This window comes from Bos indicus x Bos taurus, chromosome 2, assembly GCF_003369695.1.
Source record: "Bos indicus x Bos taurus breed Angus x Brahman F1 hybrid chromosome 2, Bos_hybrid_MaternalHap_v2.0, whole genome shotgun sequence".
NCBI lineage: Eukaryota > Metazoa > Chordata > Mammalia > Artiodactyla > Bovidae > Bos > Bos indicus x Bos taurus.
In genome coordinates this window covers 73,250,033-73,268,367 of record NC_040077.1, presented here as the reverse complement: position 1 = coordinate 73,268,367, position 18,335 = coordinate 73,250,033, and the positions used below count along the sequence as shown (strand labels likewise).

Below are 18,335 nucleotides of genomic sequence, written 5' to 3'. Positions count from 1 at the left end.
CCCTGGACGCCCAGATGGTGCGCCGAGCGCGTAACCCAGAAGTGAAAGGCCGGTTCCCTCAGGTAGAAGACCTCCTCGCCCCCACCGGAGGAAGTTCCTGCTGGACGCCTTTTACCCAAGCTTTCCTGGTTCTTCCTGAGGTCTACGCTCCCTGCTTTCTGGTGCCCTACTGCCATGGCTGCTTAGATTCAATCCTCTCTGCCTAGCCTGAGTTTTGTCGCAACTCGCCGGGGGTCCAACTTCAGCCTGGCCGCCCTTTTCTTAAAGAACCTTTCCCTACGGGTCCCCACCAGGGCCAATTGACGTTCTCCGAGTAGGCAAGAGCTCTAGGGACTGGCAGGTCCCGAATCCCGTCTCAGCCAGGGCGGCGCCTGCGCCGGGCGTTACCATAGAGAAGCAGGCGCCTCTCTGCTCTCGGTTTACACACTCTATGGTCCAGCCGGGTCGTGGCGGTAAGGGGAAAAAAGGGAGACCTCATTGCGCAGGCGCCCTGGGCTTCTAATTTTTTTTTTTTTTTAATCCCCGCACCAAGCGCTTAACCTCATTGGGGTGGAGGAGAAGGCGGCGGCCGTCTGGTCCGCAGCGGCAACAGGAGCGAATAATACGGCCGTAAGTGCTCGGTTAGGACGAGGGTGTGTAGACCCCAGGCCTCCCAGGCCCCTGCCCCCCTCGCGGTGGTGGGCACCGAAGCTGGGTGGGGGCTAGGTCCAGCGCTGTCATCCGCTCTTGGGTGCACTTTGGGGGGAGGGGGGCGGCCCTTAGGTGGGAGCTGGGCGGGGAACGGGAGTGGAGGACTGTTTATCCAGCCCGCAGATCGCTGATCCCACGCTGCTTTGCAGGGGGTTGGGGGTGGGTCTGGGGTCAGCCTGGCTTTGTGTGCCCCTCTGTCTTCTCTCCTGGACCCCACCCCGGGCCCCCTTCCCGACCCGAGTCTCGGGCCTGGTAGGAGAAGCCGCGTTTGAGAAGAGCCGGGGCTTGCGAGGGGAGGGGGCGAGAGGGAGAGGGAGAAACCCCCCACAACTACTACTGGCCGAGTGGTGGGTGTGGAGAAAGATCGGGAGGGAAGGGGTCCAGCCGGGCCAGACAAAGCCGAGCGCGGGCCGGGCGGGATGCGCAGGGTGCCGGAGGTCCCCGGGCCCGCAGCGAGCTGCTTCGGAGGCTGGGAAAGCGGACAAGTGCTGAGTTAAGCCTTGTGCAGCCTCCTCAACTTGCCTTTGTTGTTCTTCGGTATTGGCAGGGACGCTCTGACGGAGAGGAGTGTGTGATCTTGCACGTTAGCCTGGTTGGTACAATGGAACTCATCACATTTTGCTTTCTCGTTTTCCAAGCCCCTCGGATGAGTCTGGGGTTTTCCAGAGTCTCACTTATTACATAATTTTAAAACAACAACAACAACAACTTGTGTTTATTCCTAAAATTAAAAACAAAAATTAGGTGGAGCTTTGAAACATGTTTTATTGCATCTGGGTGAGTTTTTCTGTCGTGAGGTTCGTTCATTAATGTTGACCATTTGTAGAACCTGTGAGCTCTTTAAAGATGATACTTAAATTTGTAGATATGACATCCAGAGCTCTAGATTTCTCTAGTCCTTTGGGAGGCAGTGATGCAGAAGAGTCAGAAGTGAGAAATAGTTGCTTGCTGCCGTGTCCCTTGCACCCTGTTTGAGTGCCAGAATCTGGTATAAATAATGGCTTTAGAAATTGTTGCTTTTATTACAGTTATTGTGACATTTACTGTCCTCTTGGTCAGAGAAATCCTGGACAGTGGGCTCCTTTTGCTTGTCAAGGGAGTGGAGAAAAGTAACATTGATGCAGAGACCGTATAGATAAGAAAAATAACATCACAGTGTCCCAGAGTTACTGGATATTACTTATCTTTTCCATTTGCTAAGAAAGATTTAAATTTTGGTGAGCTGTTTGCTTATCATCTTTGTAAGATCGTGTAGTTGCACCTTTTTTTTAGCAATTGTTACTCAATGTTCAGTTTCTGAAATTCATAGCTTATCAGCGAACATGTAGATGTTTTAGGATTTTAAAGTTTTAATTTTTGTTGAGTTTTCAGCTGTAGTTTTGTATTCTCCCAGAATCCTTTGAAGAGACTGTTGGTGGTGGAGTTGTCAAATATTTTATCTCCATGTTACAATCTAAGTGGTAGTGAATAGGGAAAAAGCCTTTGCACCTTAAATTAGTGTTAGAACTGAAAACCTCCGTCTCCTAGAGTGCCAAGATTTTGGCCACAGGCTCAACTTTACCTGAAAGAGGTAGACATTTTTTTGTACTAACAAGAAGCAAAAATCTGAAGCTTGGTTTTTATGCTTGAGTAACTACTGCCATAGAATCTCTTAAGTGTAGTTCAGATGATGGGAACTTGCTTTTTATAGAGCAAGATTTCAGATCCTTAAAATAGTTTGACAGGGATGTTGAGACATGAATGGCCAGAAGACCATTAAGTTTATTGTTCACATGTGTTATGTTTTGTTCACTGGTTTGGGATTTAGATTTATTTCCCTTTAATCCTTTGTTCATTTTCAGCCCCCCCCCCCCTTTTTTTAGATGGCTCAATCTCACAGTTTATAAGTTGGGTGAGATAGTTTTTTGTACCTGAGACATAATTTTTTCAGACTCCATTTATTCTTAACAGTCTAATACTTATAAAGTTGTAGCTTTTTAGATTGATGGATAATGCTTTTTATTTCATAGTACTATTGGTAAATGTTTTAATCATTTAAGGGATGATAACATTAGGCTCAGAGCTGAGTTTTGATAACAACTTTGATGATTGCAAGTGTGGTAGTCACATAGTGTAAAGAATAGACAGTAGCAGAAAATAATGTTTGAAAACAGAATCACTGATGATTCAGTCTTTGGTTTGTAAAATGTAATTTAAGAAAGTAAACTAACTTTTCTTTATTGAATGCAACCAGGTCAGCATCCATAAAGAGTGTGTGTGTTTGGTTAACTGACCTCTAAAGGCCTTTTCTTTTTAGCACCTCGATTTCTTGAGTGTTAGCTGTGTCTTTACACTGCAGGGCTTTCTTCACCTCTTTGAGCTCAGACCAGTACTGCCAGGCTGAATGTTCCTGCTCCTCAGATTCTTATGGCACCTCCACAGAATCCACTTTCCCACAAGCATCTTTAGGGATCCACTTTCCCACAGGCATCCCTGAAGATGTAGCTCAGATGTGTTCAAACGGCAGCATTTCTTCCATAATACTTCTGTTGACTTTTCTCCTGTTTCTTGCCTGGAAGTCTCCTCACTCCTTGTTGATTCCTATTGTATCCATTACCTTCCTCCTGGGAAGATTCTTCTGGTGATTTATTCTTCTCTAGGTCCTGGAAGGTCTTGGGAATTTGTAGAAGACTTTGTAGTAGCCTCTGTGCTTGGACTACTGGCCTTGTGTAACCAGTCTCTGTAGAAAGTGTGAAGGAATAAACCAGTGTATCTTAACTTAGAATAAAAGGATTGGAGCCTTGGAAGAGCTCTTAGAGGCCCTATAGTCCAACATCCTGCCTTTTGTCTACTGTATTCTGGTCTTGAGCCTCAAACCGCAGCCTGCTTTCCTGTCACTGGACAGGTCTTGATTGCTGGAAAGATATCCTAGACTGTCTCCACTCTGCCCCTCCCCTTATGCCTGTTGATCTTAGTACTCTCTGAAGCAACATGAATCAAATATGTTTCTTTTCCATGAAATAGTCTTTCATTTCCTAGGACAGTCATCAAGCCTTTTCTAGATTTATTGATTAATTTATTAAACCCTTTCTTTAGTTCCCTGGTGGCTTAGCTGGTCAAGAATCTGCCTGCCGTGTGGGAGACCTGGGTTCGATCTCTGGGTTGGGAAGATCCCGAGGAGAAGGGAACAGCTTCCCACTCCAGTATTCTGGACTGGAGAATTCCATGGACTCTATAGTCCATGGGTTGCAAAGAGTTGGACACAACTGAGCGACTTTCACTTTCAGGAACCACAAGGATATAGCTGAAAAGACATACATGGGTCCCATGCTCAAGGGCTCACTCACAGAGCAATGGAGGAGACAGATAAAATGTTACAAATTCCGTCCCTGTGATGCTGAAGAATGTAAACAGCCCTAGGCCCTTTGTCCCTTTGTGGTTTAAGCTGATATCACCTAAACTAGATATCACTGTGCTCTCTTTAGACAACTCTTGTTTGATGGTCCTTTAAATGTAGTATATGAAATAAAGCAGAATTTGATATGACCTGACCAGAATATATAGTTCCTGTCTTAGGTTAGGAAACTGTATCAAGGATTTTCAGACATGTGAGCTTTCTGGTTCTGTCACTTCCTAGCCCTGTGGCTTTGGGCCATGGGCCAGTTAGATCATCTCTTTGTATTTTAATAATTTCATCTACAAAAGGAGGGTGAAGGGCAGGCAGTGTTAATAGCAGCATCTTCTTATAGGGCTGTGTGAGGATGAAGTGAGATAACATATGTAAGATGCTGAGAATAGTGACTGGCATATACTGAGTAAGTATATGGACTTCCTGTCATGTATTCATGGTAAGAGTTAATGTAATAATAATAGCAGTAACTGGGACTTCCCTGGAGTCCAGTGGTTAAGACTCTGAGCTCCCAGTGCAGGGATAATGGGTTTGATCCCTGGTCAGGAAACTAACATCCTGCATGCTACAAGATGCGGCCAAAAAAAAAAAAAGCAATTATCACATTGCCAGAATCACTTGGAGAGGGTCTTAAAATACAAATGGCCTGGTCTTATTTATTGCTAGCCACCCAGAGATTTTGGTCAGTTAAGTCTTCGTCGGCCTGGGCGGCCACAATTTTTTAACAATCCTAAGGTAAATCTGGAAAACCCAGTTTGAAAGTCCTGCATTCTATGTTAATTTTGTCAGTGATTGCATTTGCTTTTACAAATTAAAAAAATTACCAGGTAACAGTCATAGATTCTCCTAAAAGATTTGAACATGGAAGTAAAGGGGAAGGTCTGGCCCCAGATCCTGCTGAGCCCCAGGGCAGGCGATACATCCTCTTATTACCAGTTCGGAGTATGTCTCCTAAACATGGTTACCCTTGTTTGTAGGAACATCTTCATAACACTAACAGCCAGATTTGAGGTAACAAACCCTGGATTTTCAAAACACTTTTACATTCTTAATCTTCTTTGTTCCCTTCAAAAAATCCCGTGAGGTAGGCAGTGGAAATACCACGATTATCCTGTCAATTTACAAATGAGAACCCAAGACCTCGGAGTTATATCCCAGTACATGGTGGAACGAGGATGAGAACTGGGCCTTCAGTTTCTCAGCCTGATGTTCTTTTTGTGTAAATTGTCTCTTAGCGACATCACTTTACACCTTATATTGAAGTTGTGGTTCTGAAGTTGCCTAATCATTTTTGCCATGTGAAATCCGCCAGACCAGGTTTCCTCTCTCCTTCAGTGTGTTTATACTTGCTTTTTAAAAAATGTAAATTTAAGATTTAATAGTTAATATGTTAAGATTTATCTTTTTGTGAAAGAAAATTTAGAACTGGCCTGTGCCCATCTTGCTACCATGGTACGCTTGGGTGCGTTTATCTTCATTCAGCATGACTGAGGTCAGTGAATCTGCCTTCTACCTCTAGAAGGGTTGCCCAGTTAACTTTCTAAGCAGAATGAGTTAAACTTATTTGTAATCTTATTACAATAATATGGCAATAATACAGAAAGTTGAGAGACCAGACAGGGGAAAACCTATATCAAGCCATCCTAACACAGGGTTTTTCTTCTTTTTTTTTTGTAATCCAAACACGTTTTTTGTATGTACTGAAGTAAAATTGACATGCAACAATATGTTGGTTTCCAAGTGTGTAGCATAGTGATTCAGTATTTTTGTATATTGTGAAATGATCATAATAAGTCAAGATCCATCACCTTACAGAATTTTTTTTCCTTGGATGAGAACTTTTAAAATGTAATCTATTAGAAACTTTCAAATGTACAGTACAGTATTGTTAAACTGTGGTCATCATGCCATACATTTGTTTTATAACTAGAAGTTTGTACCTGTTGATACCTTTCACCCATTTGTCCCCCTGCCCCACTTCCCTACCTCCAGGATTTTTCATAGTGTCCTGTCCATATGTCCCTGTTTTTTAGTAAGTCTTTTTAGGTCTTCTGTGTTCTATGAATGAAAGTGAAAGTGAAGTCGCTCAGTTGTGTCCGACTCTTTGCGACCCCTTGGACTGCAGCCCCTGCAGGTTCCTCTGTCCGTGGGATTTTCCAGGCAAGAATACTGGAGTAGGTTGCCATTTCCATCTCCAGTGTAATGACATGGTGTGCATCATTTTGATTTTTAATAGCTTTGTCATATTTGATTGGATAATGGCAGATTTTGGTAAACTGGGATCCTTATTTTTTGGCTGTGCCTCACAACTTGTGGGGTCTTAGTTCCCTGACTAGAGATTGAATCTGGGCCCTTGGCAGTGAGAGTGGACTCCTAGCCACTGGACTGCCAGGAAATTCCTGGTAAACCAGGATCCTTGATATGCAGGTATATATATATTTTTATATATTATATATCAAGGTACATAATACTCTATATTACAACAGTGGCTGTTTTTGCCATGTAGTGTGCTTTTTTGTGTTGTTTCCTTTGGATCAGTTCTAAGAAGTGAGAATATTGGGTGACTTTTGATACATATTGCCTGAATGCTGACCAAAAGCTTGTATCAGTTAATAATTACCCCAGCAACTTAAGAGTGCTTGATAACTGTGGCTTTGTAGTAGAGCCTGAAGTCAGGTAGGTTGATTCCTCCAGTTCCATTCTTCTTTCTCAAGATCGCTTTGGCTATTCGAGGTTTTTTGTATTTCCATACAAATTGTGAAATTATTTGTTCTAGCTCTGTGAAGAATACCGTTGGTAGCTTGATAGGGATTGCATTGAATCTATAAATTGCTTTGGGTAGTATACTCATTTTCACTATATTGATTCTTCCAATCCATGAACATGGTATATTTCTCCATCTATTAGTGTCCTCTTTGATTTCTTTCACCAGTGTTTTATAGTTTTCTATATATAGGTCTTTAGTTTCTTTAGGTAGATATATTCCTAAGTATTTTATTCTTTCCGTTGCAATGGTGAATGGAATTGTTTCCTTAATTTCTCTTTCTGTTTTCTCATTATTAGTGTATAGGAATGCAAGGGATTTCTGTGTGTTGATTTTATATCCTGCAATTTTACTATAGTCATTGATTAGTTCTAGTAATTTTCTGGTGGAGTCTTTAGGGTTTTCTATGTAGAGGATCATGTCATCTGCAAATAGTGAGAGTTTTACTTCTTCTTTTCCAATTTGGATTCCTTTTATTTCTTTTTCTGCTCTGATTGCTGTGGCCAAAACTTCCAAAACTATGTTGAATAGTAATGGTGAAAGTGGGCACCCTTGTCTTGTTCCTGACTTTAGAGGAAATGCTTTCAATTTTTCACCATTGAGGATAATGTTTGCTGTGGGTTTGTCATATATAGCTTTTATTATGTTGAGGTATGTTCCTTCTATTCCTGCTTTCTGGAGAGTTTTTATCATAAATGGGTGTTGAATTTTGTCAAAGGCTTTCTCTGCATCTATTGAGATAATCATATGGTTTTTATTTTTCAATTTGTTAATATGGTGTATTACATTGATTGATTTGCAGATATTGAAGAATCCTTGCATCCCTGGGATAAAGCCCACTTGGTCATGGTGTATGATCTTTTTAATGTGTTGTTGGATTCTGATTGCTAGAATTTTGTTAAGGATTTTTGCATCTATGTTCATCAGTGATATTGGCCTGTAGTTTTCTTTTTTTGTGGGATCTTTGTCAGGTTTTGGTATTAGGGTGATGGTGGCCTCATAGAATGAGTTTGGAAGTTTACCTTCCTCTGCAATTTTCTGGAAGAGTTTGAGCAGGATAGGTGTTAGCTCTTCTCTAAATTTTTGGTAGAATTCAGCTGTGAAGCCATCTGGACCTGGGCTTTTGTTTGCTGGAAGATTTTTGATTACAGTTTCAATTTCCGTGCTTGTGATGGGTCTGTTAAGATTTTCTATTTCTTCCTGGTCGAGTTTTGGAAAGTTGTACTTTTCTAAGAATTTGTCCATTTCTTCCACGTTGTCCATTTTATTGGCATGTAATTGTTGATAGTAGTCTCTTAATGGAACAAAATAGAAAGCCCAGAGATAAATCCACGCACATATGGACACCTTATCTTTGACAAAGGAGGCAAGAATATACAATAGATTAAAGACAATCTCTTTAACAAGTGGTGCTGGGAAAACTGGTCAACCACTTGTAAAAGAATGAAACTAGACCACTTTCTAACACCATACACAAAAATAAACTCAAAATGGATTAATGATCTAAACATAAGACCAGAAACTATAAAACTCCTAGAGGAGAACATAGGCAAAACACTCTCTGACATACATCACAGCAGGATCCTCTATGACCCACCTCCCAGAATATCGGAAATAAAAGCAAAAATAAACAAATGGGACCTAATTAAACTTAAAAGCTTCTGCACATCAAAGGAAACTATCAGCAAGGTGAAAAGACAGCCTTCAGAATGGGAGAAAATAATAGCAAATGAAGCAACTGACAAACAACTAATCTCAAAAATATACAAGCAACTCCTACAGCTCAATTCCAGAAAAATAAATGACCCAATCAAAAAATGGGCCAAAGAACTAAATAGACATTTCTCCAAAGAAGACATACAGATGGCTAACAAACACATGAAAAGATGCTCAACATCACTTATTATCAGAGAAATGCAAATCAAGACCACTATGAGGTACCATTTCACACCAGTCAGAATGGCTGCGATCCAAAAGTCTACAAATAATAAATGTTGGAGAGGGTGTGGAGAAAAGGGAACCCTCTTACACTGTTGGTGGGAATGCAAACTAGTACAGCCACTATGGAGAACAGTGTGGAGATTCCTTAAAAAACTGGAAATAGAACTGCCTTATGATCCAGCAATCCCACTGCTGGGCATACACACTGAGGAAACCAGAAGGGAAAGAGACACGTGTACCCCAATGTTCATCGCAGCACTGTTTATAATAGCCAGGACATGGAAGCAACCTAGATGTCCATCAGCAGATGAATGGATAAGAAAGCTGTGGTACATATACACAATGGAGTATTACTCAGCCATTAAAAAGAATTCATTTGAATCAGTTCTAATGAGGTGGATGAAACTGGAGCCTATTATACAGAGTGAAGTAAGCCAGAAGGAAAAACACCAATACAGTATACTAACACATATATATGGAATTTAGAAAGATGATAACAATAACCCTGTGTTCGAGACAGCAAAAGAGACACTGATGTATGGAACAGTCTTATGGACTCTGTGGGAGAGGGAGAGGGTGGGAAGATTTGGGAGAATGGCATTGAAACATGTAAAGTATCATGTATGAAACGAGTTGCCAGTCCAGGTTCAATGCACGATACTGGATGCTTGGGGCTAGTGCACTGGGACGACCCAGAGGGATGCTATGGGGAGGGAGGAGGGAGGAGGGTTCAGGATGGGGAGCACATGTATACCTGTGATGGATTCATTTTGATATTTGGCAAAACTAATACAATTATGTAAAGTTTTAAAATAAAATTAAAAAAAAAAGAAATTAAAGGAAAAAAAATAACCTTCATAACAATGTTGTGGAATGTCAAAAAAAAAGAAAAGAAAAATGTAATTTAAAGTCAAAAAAAAAAAGAGTGCTTGACAAAAATTTTACCAAGTTCTGGTAATAAAATTTACCTTTTTTGTTTCCTGTGAGAAGTATAGAACATACAGGTTGAATTGGATTTTACCTGCAGGCGATCGCTTTCACGTCCATGGTTTCCATGTCCTGTGTTGCCAAAGCTACTGTGTTTTTCGATAGGCATGGAGGAAGACACAGCTCTTGCTTTGTGAGGCAGACTGGTCTGTTTGTCAACATCAGAATGTAGTCTTAGGACATCTCTGTACCTTCCCTTCAAGTGTTTCTTTAAACAGTTGTGCTCAAGGGCCTTTGCTGAAATACCTCGTGACTGGAATATTTGGTAGCAGGGGTGAGACATCTGTGTCTTTAACAGATTCTTCAAGTGATGCTGAGGCCACCAGAGCCTGAGAGCTGCCTCAGACCTTCTAACTGACTTTCTGCTCAGTTCCCCCACAGAGCATGTCTCTCCTGTGGGTGGAGGCAGGGCTTCGTTGTGAACAGAGGCTTGTTGTCTAGAGAGGAGTGAATTGTCTAGCAGCTTCCTTCCTAATGTAGAGTAGCTCGGTTCATTGTGCAAACAATAAGCCAGTCTTTCCAAGAGTCGTTGAACTGCATAGAAACAGCTCCTTCTCTGAAATCTGTGTTTTATTTGAGTTCTGAAAATCATAGAATTCTCCAGACCCAAGCCATATCCTGCCAAGCCTTTGGTTGGCCCAAGGGTGGCAAACAGACCTCTTGTCCTGGTGGTAAGAACCATTATGGACTGAACACCCAGCATGAGGCAGGCACTAGGCTGGGTGCCATGGGTGCTCTTTTGGCAAGTCTTATGGCAGCATTTAAAGGTAGATGCTATTTTCATTTTACAATGAGAGGAAGTTGAGCCTTAGTTAGAGCACTCGAGTAATCTGTCCATGGTTATGCAGCTGCAAAGTAGCAGAGTTTGGCTCTTGGATTCTTCAGTTTCCTTTCCACTTATCTCTGTTTTTTCCAGCACAAGTTATTTTTCTTGCAGGAAAGGTCAGTGGGCAGTCTTGGGGGAAAGTCTGCTGCTAGAGCATCTGGAGAGGCCTCTTCTCTGGTTAGGAAGGATGTAGGGATGTAGTCTTCTTATGAGGGTTACCATGAGGGTTGTTGGATCGGGAACCTACAGTCCCTTTTGGACTTGAGTGCTTGATTTGAGATCCACCCTTGGACAGGCCAGACTCCTTAAGACTTTATATAAACTCTTTTTTTCTTTTTACTTTGGCAAGATATGCTATTGTAACCATTTTAAAGTATACAGGTGAGTGGCATTAATAACATTCACTTAGGGCAGCAGTCATCACAGTCTGTTTCCAAATCTTTTCCATCACCCCAAACAGAAACTCTGTAAGCAGTAAATCCTCATTCTTCCTACTTTCTCAGGCCCTGGTCTCTATGAATTTGCCTATTCTGGCTATTTCATTAAATTGGAATAATTATATGTCCTTTTGTGAGTAGTTTATTTCACTTAACATAATATTTTCAAGGTTCATTTATATTGTAACCTGTGTCAGAATGTTATTCCTTCTTAATTGGTAATAGTATTCAATTGTATGAACACTCCAGTTTATTTATCCCTTCACCTGCTGTTGGAATTTGGGTTGTTTCCACTTTCTGACTGTTGTGACTGTAATGTATGTTGGTTCACAAATTTGTTTGAATCTGTTTTTAATTCTTCTGAGTGTATACCTAGGAGTAGAATTACTGGATCATGTGATAATTCTGTGTTTAACTTTTTGAGGAACTGCCTAATTTTCCACAGTGGCTGTACCTTTTTACATTTCCAGCAGTTTTGTACAAGGGTTTCAATTTCTCCATGTCCTTGTCAACACTTGTTATCTCTGTTTGTTTTTTAAAAATTATAGCTATCTTAGTAGGTGTGAGGTAGTACTCACTGTGGTTTTGATTTTTATTTCCCTACTAACTAAGGTGTTGAGCATCTTTTCTTGTGCTTATTGACATTTTGTATATCTTCTTTGGAGAAATATACATGCAAATCCTTTGCCCATTAAAAAATTGAAGTATAGTTAATTTATAATGTTGTGTTTCTGGTTTACAACAAAGTGTGTCAGTTATACGTATGTATATATACTTTCATATTTTTTCCATTATAGCTTACTACAAGATATTGAATATAGTTCCCTGTGCTATACAGTAAGACCTTGCTGTTCTCCTTTGTCCATTTTTATTTATTTAGTTAGTTATTTTTGGCTGCACTGGGTTTTCGTTGCTGCACGCGGGCTTTCTCAGTTGTGGTGAGAGGAGGGTCCTCTCTAGTTGTGGTGTGCGGGCTTCTCATTGCAGTGGCTTCTCTTGTGTAGAGCATGGGGCTCTAAGGCGCACAGGCTTCCATATGGTATGGGCCTTTGCTCATTTTTAAACTGGATTGTGAGAATGTCTTGGACAGAAGAGCCTGGCGGGCTACAGTCCATAGAGTCGCAGAGAGTTGGACATGCCTGCAGCAATTGAGCACATGTGTGTCTTTTTGGTTTAGAGTTTTAGGAGGTCTTATTAGATGCAGGAGGAGAAGGGGACGACAGAGGATGAGATGGCTGGATGGCATCACTGACTCGATGCACATGAGTTTGGGTGAACTTCTGGAGCTGGTGATGGACAGGGAAGCCTAGCGTGCTGCAATTCATGGGGTCGCAAAGAGTCGGACATGACTGAGTGACTGAACTGAACTGAACTGAACTGAAATATTCTGAACATTAAGCTCTTACCAGATGTATGATTTGCAGATATTTTCTCCCACTCATTCTGTAGGTTGTCTTTCCACTTTCTTGATAATGTCCTTAGTAATTTTGATGAAATCCAATTAATCAATTTTTTCATGCTTTTCATGTCATATCTAAGGATTGATTGCCAAATCTAAGGTCATGGAGATTTATTCTTATGTTTTCTTCTTAGAGTTTTATAGATCCAGCTCTCCATTCATCTTCGTGACCCATTTCGAGTTGGTCTGTGTGAACGGTGTGAGGGTCAGGTCTAACTTTGTTGTTTTGTACGTGGCTGTCCAGTTGTCCCAGCGCCAGTCTTCCCAGGTGGCGCTAGTGGTAAAGAACCGCCTGCCAATGCAGGAGACACAAAAGATACAGGTTAGATCCAGGGGTCGGCAAGGTCCCCTAGCATAGGAAATGGCAACCCACTTCAGAATTCTTGCCTAGAGAATCGCATGGACAGAGGAGCCTGGTGGGCTTCAGTCCATGTGGTTGCAAAGAGTCAGACAGTCAGACTGAAGGGAGTTAGCACAGCACAATGAAAACTGTACTTATCCTCTGTTATCACTTGGCATGTATATTGTGCTTTGGGTTTTTGACCTCACCCGCCTCAATTTCAGCACCCTCCTGCCCCTCCCTACTTTCTTCCCTAGTGACAGGATTCATGGATGTTGTATATTATAGCTTTGCTGCCTGACACATAAGATACACTTAGTAAATGTGAGTTCCCTTTCTTTAGATTTTGTCTAGTCTCGTGTTCCAATGTAGATTATAAGGACCTTCAGAGTAGACTGTATATTTCTTTGTTTTCCAATTTCTAACCTTCTTTTCTCCCCTATTCACTCTAATGCCCAGTTCAGTACTGTGTAAGGGATGTGCTTAAGTTTTATTGACTGAATTGTGAAGTTAAACTTAGATCTTTGCAAATATATTTGGGTAATTGCAGAAAATTAATCTTTTCTTTGGCTGTACTTTGCAACTTGTGGGGTTTTTTTTGTTTGTTTGTTTTTGTTTTGTTTTTCTGGTTCACTGAACAGGGATTGAACTCTGGCTCTCGGCAGTGAAAGTGCTAAGTCTTAATCACTGGACTGCCATGGAATTTCCAGAAAATTATTCTTAAAAGATTAGTGATCAATATATTATAAAGTTCTTTAAGATTTAAAATTCAGGTCCTTTTAAGTCATCTTCCTAAATGTGGGGATTGATACCTTTCAAATGCCATAGGAATTTGTTTTATATGTGACATTTGATACATGGATAAGCCTCAGGCTGCACAGGGGTTCATTTCATGGATGACTGAAACATTTTTAACTTGTTATTTATGATTATGATGAGTTTTAAATTGGGAATTTTACTCACTTTAGATGTGATTTTTGTATATCTAGATCTTGCTTTTTCATTTTTGACAAATGCTCTTAATTTCAAAGATTATTTTAAATTTGTGTGATGAGTGTATATCACTTTGTAATAGGAAAATTAAGTATCATTAGAAAATTCTTCTTTTGCCTAGAAATCCTAAAAGTTAACTGGTGGAAAAGTATCTGATCTTTCTCTCTGAGTCTGTATCATCAGATTTCCCTCCCTCACACTCTTTAGTGTTCCGAAAAGTCTAATGTTACTTGTCCTAAGTGATCAGACCTCCCTTGGGAATCCATTTTATAATCTGCCATCCAGATACCCAGGAGGGGAAGGCTCATTTCAAAGGTTGGCCTTGGTTGTTTTGTTTTCTGGTAGGTTTTGACTCCTAAGTAGGTATTTCTTAGCATCTTGTTATATAAACACTTTTATCATGAGATTCTCGTTATTCATCCAGTGCTTATTTTAGTAGATCCTTATTATTAACAGTGAAAACAAAGGAAGGAATTATTTTATTCTTGTATTTTCTAGTTCTGAACGATGTAACAACATCAGAGAGGCCAGAGCAAACCCAGTACTTGAGATGCTTTCGAGCTAATTGTCAACCAACAGAGTGATTCAGCAAGAGCTTGACCTCCCTTAGTAGGAATAATGGCTTATGCCAGGGAGAGTGGGAAGCAGAGATGCTGACCGTTTTCTTTTGCTACCTCTGGCCTTATTTATGGAGACTTTGGGCCTGGTGTGTAGCTTAATCTAAAGCTATGTCTTTGTCTAAAAAGTCTTGATTTATGAAGTATTTTTATTATTTAATAGATCCCTGTCCAGACATGGGATCCCATTCAGAGGAGGGTGGCCCTTTATAAAAAGAAATGTGCTCGTGCCCTGCTGTTCCCTGTGGAGTTGATGTTGGCTGATGAGGGTGGTATTTTAGCCTGTTGCTGATTGAACTCACCTAATGGTGGTGAATGCCAGTGGCCTGTGAGTGCATTTATAAAGTGAACATGATGGGAAAATCTTTTTATCCTCTCATTCATTTCAGAATTTGGAGTTGACTTCTGAAATTGCCAAAGAAGTTGATTTCTGAAATTGTTTGACAGAATAACAGTGTTTAGCTGAATTGTATAGTGATTATTTTGTGGAATCATGGAAGAGCGAGTAAGCCCTGGAAGATGAGACACATCTTGTGATCATTTGCTTGCTAGATCTGTTTTGGGGTGGCATGGGTGACCGAAGGGGATGCAGAAAGTGCGTACATAGATGTTCATGAGAGTGGGCCTAAAACACAGAGAGCCCTTAATGAGAACTACTGCTGTTAAAATAAGAGAGTTACTCTAGGGTGTATCTGGGTAATTAGTAGAGAATGGACTGTGTACCCTGATCAGAATCCTCAGTAAACTTCACTGTTTGTGCCTGAGGACAGAAAGTGGGGCTGACAGCCCTGTTCCCAAAGAGCTCCACTCCAAGGAAGGGGGCAATTGAAGAGATGGTTAGAGTGCCCTGTTGGGTATGTTGAATCCATATGGGGGACTGAAGAAGGAAGGGCTGCTCATCTGGAGTAGGAGAAGGATGTGTTCCTTCCTGTTTTCATCTGAAGAATCTGAGGCCCTGAACAGGTCCACACTCCCCGGTTGGGCGCTCTGGGGCCTGTCTGTTGCCTTCCATTTATGAGAGAGCTGTGTTAGCTGGAGACCGAGTTTGTGACAATGGACAGGGAGCCACGTTAACCCCATGGTCTAATGTGAAGTGGCCAGGGAAGCAGCCTTGCTGAGAGAAGCCTGAAACTAACCACTTACAGAGAACGCTGAGTCTTCATAAAATCCAGACTCTTCTATTATCAGGTCTTTACTTGAATCACCAACTAATCTTTCAGTTTTAGAATTTTGAGGGTGGGGATTAGACATTGTGCTTTTGGAAAGTTGGTTGCTATTGAGATGGCTTCTGGATAGTTATGGCATTATTAAAATTATATATATATATAATATATAATTATATATATATATTTATAAAAATATATATATAAATATATATATATAATATATATATATAATTTTTACTGTAGTTGCAAGCTTATTACATGAATTATTGGTTGTAAAATTTTTTTTAAAGCATACCTCCAAGGTATTCTTGTGGGCCTTATGAGCAAGTTTAAATCTTGTTTGTGAAAGTTCCATTCATTTGTTTAAATTACCTAAAAAGAAGAGAGAACTTCTAGTTAAATGAATTAAATTTTTAAAATTATAAAATATTTTTTTCAACAAATAATACATACACATAATTTAAAATGCAGGCTTCCTCTTCTCCTGTCTGCCATCCACCCTCCCCTGGAGACCCCAGTGTTATTCATTATGTGTGTGAAGTAGTGCATATATATGCCCTCTCTCCACTCTCCTTTTTTGTACAGATGTTGACTATTGAATTTTGCTTTTTTTTTTTTTTTTACATTAATGTATCTTGGAAATTAGTCTATGTCTGTACATTAAAGGCTTCTTCATTTGTTTTTTGAAAATGAAGAGTATGGTTGAATAGTATGCGGTTGTATAGCATACCATAATTTACTCAGCCCTCTATTAAGGAACATTTAGTTTTTTCTAGGCTTTTGCATTTATAAAACTATGCTGTGAAGAATAATCCTGTAATTATTTTGCATGTGTATTAATAAATTCTTATAAGTTGACATTTGGGTTGAAAATTGTATCATTAATATTGTGAGAGATATTGTCAATTATCCATCTTAGAGATTTTAATAAAACCTACATGGCAGTAAGAGAATACTGTAGTTAATACACTTCAAACTAATTATATAGAAGCATATGACCTAAGAGTAGTTTTGTAGACATGTATGACTCTGTCTTGTTATTTTTGAATTAAAACATGGCTATAGTTCAGTGATCAAAAATGAATTGAGCACTTTTTTCTTATTGCTTGTGGGAGGGTTTTTTTGCCAGTTTTGTTGTTGTTGCCAGTTTTTGATTTTGCAAGAATTCCAAGACTGAAAGAGCTTAGGAAATACACTTGCTTCCCTTTGCATGCACAGTAAGTCACTTTAGTCTTTTCCCACTCTTTACAACACTATGGACTGTACCCTCCAGGCTCTTTGTCCATGGGATTCTCCAGGCAAGAGTACTGAAGTGGGTTGCCATGCTCTCCTCCAGGGATCAAACTCGTGTCTCTTAGGTCTCCTGCATTGGCAGGCAGGTTCTTTACCACTAGCGCCACTTGAGAAGCCCTTGCTTCCCTATTGGTGTTAGCAGTGCTGTCTTATAGAGATGAGTGTAGGCATGGACATGGACAGCTTGCTGAATGACTAGCTTTTAAAATGTTTTTTAGTTCTTTGTAGTAACTGATGATACCTATGGTTTCAGGATTCTAGTTCATTATGACTTTACAAATAACTTTCTGGTATTTATTGGACCCAGTTATGCTTATACTGGAAAGAATATTAACATACTTCTTAATGTGTTAAAATGTGTATTTCCTTTGACTAGATAATATATGTACATGGTAAGAAAGTTTAAAAAATGCACCAGGATAGAGAGTGAAATGTAAGCCTTCCTCCACCCTTTTTATCATTCTTCCACATCCCATTCCCAGAGGCAGCTGCAGTTTCTAGCTTCTGAAATGGTCTTCTAGATAACCTGTGCGTGTGCGGGCTGGCAATGATACTCTGTTATGACCACTGTTATTTATTTATTTAATTAAAATTGTTTTGTGTGCTGGGTCTTGCTGTGTTGTGCAAGCTCTCGTCTTGTTAGGGCATGCAGGCTTCTCTTGTTGCAGATTACGGACTCCAGAGCTCACAGGCTCAGTAGTTGTGGTGTGCAGGCTTAGTTGCTCCACAGCACGTGGGGTTTTTAGTTCCCTGACCAGGGGTTGAACCCACATCCCCTGTGTTGCAAGAGGAATTCTTAACCATTGGACCACCAGGAAATTCCCCAGGACCACTGTTACTTCAGCATTTTCTTTTCTTTTAAAAATTTTTAATTGATGTATGTTGATTTACAATGTTGTATTAGTTTCTGGTGTACAGCAAAGTGATACCATTACCCATATATCTTCTTGTATTCTTTTCATTATGATTTATTACAGCATATTGATTATAGTTCTTTGTACAATACAGAAGGACATTGTTGGCCGTGTATTTTACATATAGTAGTGTGTCTCTGCTAGTCTCAAACCCCTAATTTATGCTTCCCCCACCCCTTTTTCCTTTTGGTAAACATAAGTTTGTTTTCTGTGTCTGTGAGTCTGTTTTGTAAATAAGTTCATTTGTATCATATTTTAGATTCCACATGCAAGTGATGTCCTGATACTTGTCTTTCTCTGTCGGACTTCGGTTAGTATGAAAGTGTCTAGTCCATCCGTGTTGCTGCACATGGCATTATTTGATTCCTTACTGACTGAGTAGTGTTCCATGGCATCCGTGTACCACGTCTCCATTCATCTGTTTGTGGACATTCAGTTTGTTTCTATGCCTTGGTTATTGTGAATAGCGCTGCTGTGAACATTGGGGTGAACGTATCTTTTCAAATTAGAATTTTCTCCA

General features: G+C 40.3%; 1 protein-coding gene across 20 annotated transcripts in view; it reads left to right on the top strand.

The window, feature by feature from the left end:
* The first annotated feature begins 501 nt into the window (after window positions 1–501).
* The window catches only part of CLASP1 (cytoplasmic linker associated protein 1), a 273,158-nt gene continuing 255,324 nt past the window's right edge, over window positions 502–18,335 (top strand). For 5 of the 20 annotated variants that reach the window (XM_027562823.1, XM_027562874.1, XM_027562805.1 and 2 more), the window contains exon 1: window positions 504–609. The gene's annotated coding sequence lies outside the window, so the exon portion shown is untranslated. Of the gene's footprint in view, window positions 610–18,335 lie in introns of all 20 variants that reach the window. The other 15 variants (XM_027562856.1, XM_027562851.1, XM_027562843.1 and 12 more) reach the window with 6 other exon arrangements.